This window comes from Nicotiana tomentosiformis, chromosome 5 (genome assembly GCF_000390325.3).
Source record: "Nicotiana tomentosiformis chromosome 5, ASM39032v3, whole genome shotgun sequence".
NCBI classification, from domain to species: Eukaryota; Viridiplantae; Streptophyta; class Magnoliopsida; order Solanales; family Solanaceae; genus Nicotiana; species Nicotiana tomentosiformis.
This window is the reverse complement of record NC_090816.1, coordinates 10,070,883-10,077,986: the sequence shown is the minus strand read 5'-3', so window position 1 is coordinate 10,077,986 and position 7,104 is coordinate 10,070,883. Positions and strand designations below refer to the sequence as shown.

The 7,104-nt window shown below is 39.8% G+C and overlaps 1 long non-coding RNA gene across 1 annotated transcript; it reads left to right on the top strand.

The window, feature by feature from the left end:
- Positions 1–5,150: 5,150 nt before the first annotated feature.
- On the top strand, positions 5,151–6,812 carry LOC138910773 (uncharacterized). Its single transcript, XR_011415907.1, has 3 exons — positions 5,151–5,285; positions 5,576–5,718; positions 6,430–6,812. It is a non-coding gene; the product is annotated as an uncharacterized lncRNA (long non-coding RNA).
- The last annotated feature ends 292 nt before the right edge of the window (positions 6,813–7,104 follow it).

Here is a 7,104-nt window from a genome sequence, read left to right as displayed (position 1 = left end):
CCTATGTTTGCGAGGGAATCGATCTCGCTATTCTAATCTCAAGGTACATGTTGCAAAGTCCACTCCCTAAATTGGTGCAAAGTTACTTGTAACCTATCTAGGTATCTTTGCATCCGTTCTTCTCTAACTTCAAAGGTTCTGTTAACCTGATTCACCACGAAGAGGGAGTAGCATTTGGCTTCGATCACCTCCGCTCCTAACCTTTGGCTAGTTCGAGACCTGCAATCATGGCCTCATATTCTGCCTCGCTGTTAGTCAATTTCACAGTTCTAATAGATTGTCTAACCACGTTACCCGTGGGCAGTTTTAGTACGATACCGAGTCCGAACCCTTTTGCGTTCGAAGCACCGTCCGTAAAGAGGGTCCAGATTTCGAGGACGTACCCTAGTTTACCAACAACTCTCTTTTAATCGGTACTAGGGCCAACATGAAGTCAGCCACAAAGTCTGCCAAAATTTAAGACTTAATGGTTGTTCGGGGTCGATATTCGATATCATACCCACTGATTTCTACAGACCATTTGGCCAACCGTCTCGAAAGCTCGGGCTTATGCATAATATTTTAAAGTGGATAAGTTGTTATAATGCATATGGGGTAAAATTGGAAGTATGATTTTAGTTTCCTAGAGGCGCTTATCAAAGCGAGCACCAACTTTTCTAGGCAGGGATACCTAGTTTCGGCCTCACCTAAGGTCCGGCTAATGTAATAAACTGGAAATTGCGTACCTTGTTCTTCCCGGACTAAGACTCCACTTACCGCTATCTCCGATACTGCCAAATATAAGTACAGCTGTTCGTCTGCTCTCGGCGTGTGAAGCAGCGATGAGCTCGATAAGTAACATTTAAGCTCTTCCATGGCCTACTGGCATTCCGAGGTCCATGTGAAGTTATTTTTCTTTTTCAGCAACGTGAAGAATCGATGGCTCTTATCGGAGGACCTCGAGATAAAATGCCCCAGGGCGGCTATGTGCCCGGTTAACCTTTGCATGACCTTTACGTTGTCTACTACCGCGATGTCCTCGATAGCTTTGATCTTGTCGGGGTTGATTTCGATTCCTCGGGTGGATACCATGAACCCGAGAAATTTGCTTGACCCGACCCCGAACGCGCATTTTTTCGGGTTCATCTTCATGTTGTATTTCCTCAATATATTGAAGGTTTCTTGCAAATGCTTCAAATGGTCCTCTGCTCGCAGGGACTTAACTAACATATCATCAATGTAAACTTTCATGAATTTCCCTATTTGTTCTTCTAACATCCGATTTACTAGGAGTTGGTACGTGGCACCATCATTTTTTTAATCCAAATGGCATTACGTTATAGCAGTAGGTTCCATACTTAGTGATGAACAAGGTCTTCTCCTGATCATCCGGGTTCATCTGTATTTGGTTGTACCCAGAATAGGCATCGAGAAAACTGAGGATCTCGTGGTCGGTCGTGGCATCGATCATGCGATCGATATTAGTCAAAGGAAAAGAGTCCTTAGGGCATGCTTTATTTAGATCTTTATAATATACACACACTCTAAGTTTGTTTCCTTTTTTCGAGACTACCACTACGTTTTCTAACCATTCAGGGTATTTTACTTCCCGGATGGACCCTATTTTAAGAAGCTTGGTTACCTCATCTTTGATGAAGGCATGCTTGATCTTGGACAAGAGTCTTCTTTTTTGCTGGAACTTCGGGTCCAAGCTTAGTTTATGTGTGGTGATCTCCGATGGGATCCATCTCATTTCGAGATGGGACCAAGCGAAACAATCCATGTTAGCTATAAAAAATTGAATAAGTTTTTTCTTGAGCTCGGGAATTAACCTCGTCCCCAGGTATATCTTTTGTTCGGGAAGATGTTCGATTAGTATGATCTGATCCAATTCTTCGACCGTTGATTTGGTGGCGTCGGAATCATCGGGGATTATGAAGGATCGAGGAACCCCGTAATCGTCGTCTTCGTTAATCCCTTGCTTGTCCGATTGGGTTGAGGATGGCATAGATGGTTGCTATTTGGCTTCCTGTTTTGCTTTCAAACCTGAGTCCTTTGTCGATGAGAGTGTTGATATCGGAATTACTTCATCGATGGCAAACATCTCCTTTGCGGCAGGCTGCTCCCCATAAACCGTCTTTATCCCTTCTGGTGTTGGAAATTTTAATACGTGGTGAAGGGTCGAGGGCACAACCCTCATGTTGTGGATCCATGATCTCCTGAACAGGGCATTGTTCCCCATGTCTCCTTCAATCACATAAAACTTGGTCTCCTGGATGGTATCGGCTACGTTTACCTGCAACGTTATTTCTCCCTTATTAGTTTCACAAGCCATATTGAATCCGTTTAGCACTCGGGCCGCAGGTACGATTTGGTACTGTAGGCCGAGTTGTTCTATGACCCTCGATTGAATGATGTTGGCCGAAATACCTAGATCAATCAATACACATTTAACTCGAGTTTTATTTATGAGTACAGAAATTACCATTGCATCATTATGGGGTTGTATGATTCCTTCTGTGTCCTCGTCGTTGAAATATAAAGTTCTTTATGGTATGTAATCTCGAGTCCATTTTTCCCTTGTGATTGATACTTTGGTGCGCTTTATCATCGGACCTTGAGGAACATCGACCCCTCCGATAATCATATAAATGGCGCGTTGGGGCTCGTCTTGTTCATTCTATTTATTGGAATCCCTATTTCTAAAATGATTCTTAGCTCTGTCGCTCAGAAGTTCTCGAAGATGCCCTTCATTGAACAACCTGGCTACTTCTTCTCTCAATTGTCGACAACTCTCCGTTTTGTGGCCATGTGTGCCATGATATTTGCATATTTGTTTAGGATCCCTTTGTGTTGGATCAGTTTATATAGGTCGAGGCCATTTAGTGTCTTTGATGCGTCCGATAGCAGATACGATGGCGGATGCATCGACATTGAAGTTATATTCTGATAATCGTGGTGCTTCTTTGGGTCCCTGTCAAAACTATTCTTACTCATGATCCCTCGAGAGATCTGGCCTCGATCATTTATCCTTTCACTTTGTATAGGGTTGCGCCCAGATCCGTTGCTCTTATGATCTCCATTATACGGCTGGTATCGATCCCTGTTCGACCTTGGTTCTTGATCAATACCCCTCTTAATTCTGTCGATGGGTCTGATAGAATAAACGGACCCGGAAGGAGCATCGAGTTGGTCATCTTCGACCCTGATCTTCGATTGATACCGATTATGTACGTCGGCCCAAGTGACAATCGAGTATTCTATCAATTTTTTCTTCAACTGTTTCGAAGCCACCGAGCTTCGAACATTGAGTCCTTGGGTGAAAGCCTGAACCGCCCAATCGTCGACAACCGGTGGTAGGTCCATTCGTTCTATTTGGAATCGAGACACGAATTCTCTGAGCATTTCGTTGTCCTTCTTTCTTACCTTAAAAAAATCCGATTTCCTGGTTTCGACCTTGATGGCTCCGGCGTATGCCTTTACGAAAGAATCTATAAGCATAGCAAAAGAATCAATAGGGTTAGGTGGTAAATTATGGTACCATATCATAGCTCCCTTTGACAGGGTCTCCCCAAATTTCTTTAGTAACACAGATTCAATTTCGTCGTCCTCCAGATCATTCCCTTTAATTGCACATATGTAAGAGGTGACATGTTCGTTTGGGTCAGTCGTTCTGTTATACTTAGGGATCTCAGGCATGCAAAATTTTTTGGGGATCGGCTTCGGATCCGCACTCGGAGGGAAAGGGTTTTGTACGAACTTCTTGGAATCCAGGCCGTTCAATATCGGAGGTGCTCCTGGGATTTGGTCTACCCTAGAATTGTAAGTTTCCACCTTTTTGTCGTTAGCCTCGATCTTCTTCTCCCTTGATTCTATCCATTTCGTCAGCTCCTTAAGCATCTTCATAACTTCGGAGCTAGCCCCTGATTCACGTTCGTTTGACCTTTCTATGATCGATTCATCCCTGCGGGTGACTTCCCGGGAAGGATCGGTCTCAGCCCTGCTTGGTGCGCGGTTTTGGTTCTGTAACTGAGCTATCGCCACTTGTTGAGCCTGCAATATTTTGAAGATCATTCGTAGGTTGATCCCATCTCCTTCAATATTTTGTGCGTTCTGAGTTACTGACCGGGCTCCACCACGAATGTTATTTTCGGGGTCGGTAGGCAAATTTGCATCGATAGCCACATGCGAATTAACGTCGATCAGATCTGCGATCGAAATTCCAGCGGGATCAGCAGGAAGCATCTCGTTACCGGGTGGTATGTTGTTATTTTTACCTTGGTGATCGAACTCGTTGTCAACATGTAGAGGTGGTGATTGAGAGTTTGATATTTTTGTTTTTTAGCCTGGAATCAAAGATACTCACAAGAACAAGTGTAAAGCGGTGTGTGTTACGAAAGTTAGTACCGGGCGATCACTATTATCCTTAGCCCCACGGTGGGCGCCAAACTGTTTACCCAAAAAATGGGTAACAATTGAATTTATACGCGGTTTTAAGGATACGTAATATAACTTGGCACAAATTGAATATATATATTTATATATATTGAAATTGACTGTGAAAGAAATGAATGCGAACCAAACGAATCGAATATCCTCAGCCCTTGAGTTCGGTCACCCTCGAACCAAGTGAAGGTTCAAATGAAATAAGAATAGAGTAACAAGATATTGAAAGCTAAAAAGAGGCAGTATATTGCTTTGTATTGCGTAAATGTCATGTGTCCTTCAAATGATCAGACCCCCTTTATATAGTAGGGGAGTCCTACTCTTGGTACAATTCTAAATATAGTAAGGAATCTCATGATAGGTTAATTAATCGGCCTCTCCTTGATACGTGCCGGGATTTCCGCCGCGATCCTCATTACAAGAAATTGGATTATTAGTGGCAACATATAACAACGACCCTATAGGTTGCTACAACAGCTATATTATTAGAAACGACATCTAAAGTCGCTGCAGAAGGATAATTTTAAGCAGCAACTTATTTTAGGCCGCCTCTGATATGGCTGAAATTTTCAATCACGCTAAAAATAAAATTTTGGCTCCATAATATTTGTGGCGACTATGGCGTAGTTACCGCTAAAACTCTCTTGCAGCGACTGGGTCGCTCCTATTACTTAAATAAAAATAAGCTAATTAATTAAAACTTGTCTAAGTACAGAACCCATAAAGCTGTGAGTGAAAGAACAGAGAACTCTCTCTAGAATATTGATGCTCTCTCTCTCTCTACAATTCGATCAGGTGTTCATCTAAAATTTCATCCAAATCAAAACCCCTCAAATCAAAATGTGAATCTCATTTGTAAGGTATGTTCAAATCCCTAATCTTTTCATTTTTATTTGGGGAAAGAAGTTGATAATCGATCGATTTCGTGAAGTGGAGGAAGAATCAAAGAAATAATTTCTGTTCCTAGTCGATTTCGTGTATTATTTCCTTCTTATTTGTTACTATCTCATATCTAACTAAAACCCCATAAAGCTTTATATAAGATATATTTATATTTGGGTATTTTTGTGTAATGATTCTGTATGACGAAAGTTTCAACATGCAGTTAGGGATAATTATTTTTTCAGCAATTTCACTTTTGTATTCTCAGATTTCATCTCGAATTTCTCTGAGCCATTTGATAATCTACATGAATACCAAAAATATCACACAGAAAGAATCATTTGAAGCATATTTGGTGTTGTTATTGTCGATTCTCGGTCTTGACAGAATCTCAGCTATCTCTTTTTCTGGGTAAGTTAAAATCTTCTTCTTGAGAGACGTTTTACATGTCGGCATTCTATTCAGTTTGAATTATTATATGAGTTTCATAGGTTTTTTCAGTTATGTCCCCTTACCAGTTAGATCTCCACTTTGATATCGCAACAATGTGATTTTCTCTTCCTAGGGTTTGAAAGGGAATTATTTTCAGTCCTTGCCATAGTTATGTTATTATTGCATTTGATATGAAGTTTGAAAATAATTGCAAATGAGCAGTTTATTAAATGTCTTTCTTGAATACTTAAAGCTTCTTATTTCGTAGTATCTGTTATATTTCGTAGTATCTGTTATATATAGTCTCATTTTTATCAACAATATGTAGTCTCATGCTCACGTAAGGTATAGTCTCATGCTCACAGAAGCACTACAAGTTAAAACGATTGAATTGAATTAAAAGTAAGATTCATGACACTTTGAGTCTAGTTGGGTAAGATATGTTACATTTGTTTATCATTAAGATGTTTATATTATGTGGTAATGTATAATTTTTTTTTATGAAACTATTTGTTTTCCTTGTTAATCAAAAGGTGTGTGAGAAGAAAATATTGCTGCAATAATTCTATTTTATTTATAAGTGATTTGATTTGTTCATCTTTCTTTGGTATGCTAGATATTATAGATATTTTGATTATTATCATCCTTTCACTTTTAATTAGGTAATCATTTATTTATTTTTGAAAATAGATATGATGGATAAAAGTTGGTTGAATATTAAGAATAGAGTCGACCAAAGGTATAGAGATGGAGTAGACAACTTTCTTAATTGGGCATTCAGTCAACCAACTGTGAATACTATGATTCGGTGTCCTTGTAAAGGGTGTATGAATACCGTGTTCAAGCTAAGGATTGGTGTAAGAGGAGATTTATTGAGGAAGGATTTCTGGGATTCTTATAAAGTGTGGGACTTGCATGGAGAAGTGTTAGTTAGAGTTGACACTTTTAATACTGCAGTTAGTGATGAAGCAGAAGATGATAGCATTGAAGAGGATAATATTACTGAAATGATTCACAATGCTTGTAGATATACGAATATGGAGGATAATAATAGTAATAATTCAACGGACAATGAAGAGCAAAATGTGCATGCAGCAAAGTTCTAAAAATTATTAGAAGATGCTGAGACAAAACTTTATCATGGTTGTAAAAAGGTCTCGAAGTTGTCTTTTGTTGTTAAACTACTTCACTTGAAGTGTCTTAACCATTGGAGCAATAAATCGATGGATCCATTGTTGAGCTTCTTTAAAGAAGTTCTTCCCGAAGGGTCATTTGTGCCAAATTCTTTCTATAAAGCAAAGAAAGTTCTTTGTGACCTCGGCTTGGGGTACACCAAAATAGATGCATGTCAGAATGATTGTATTT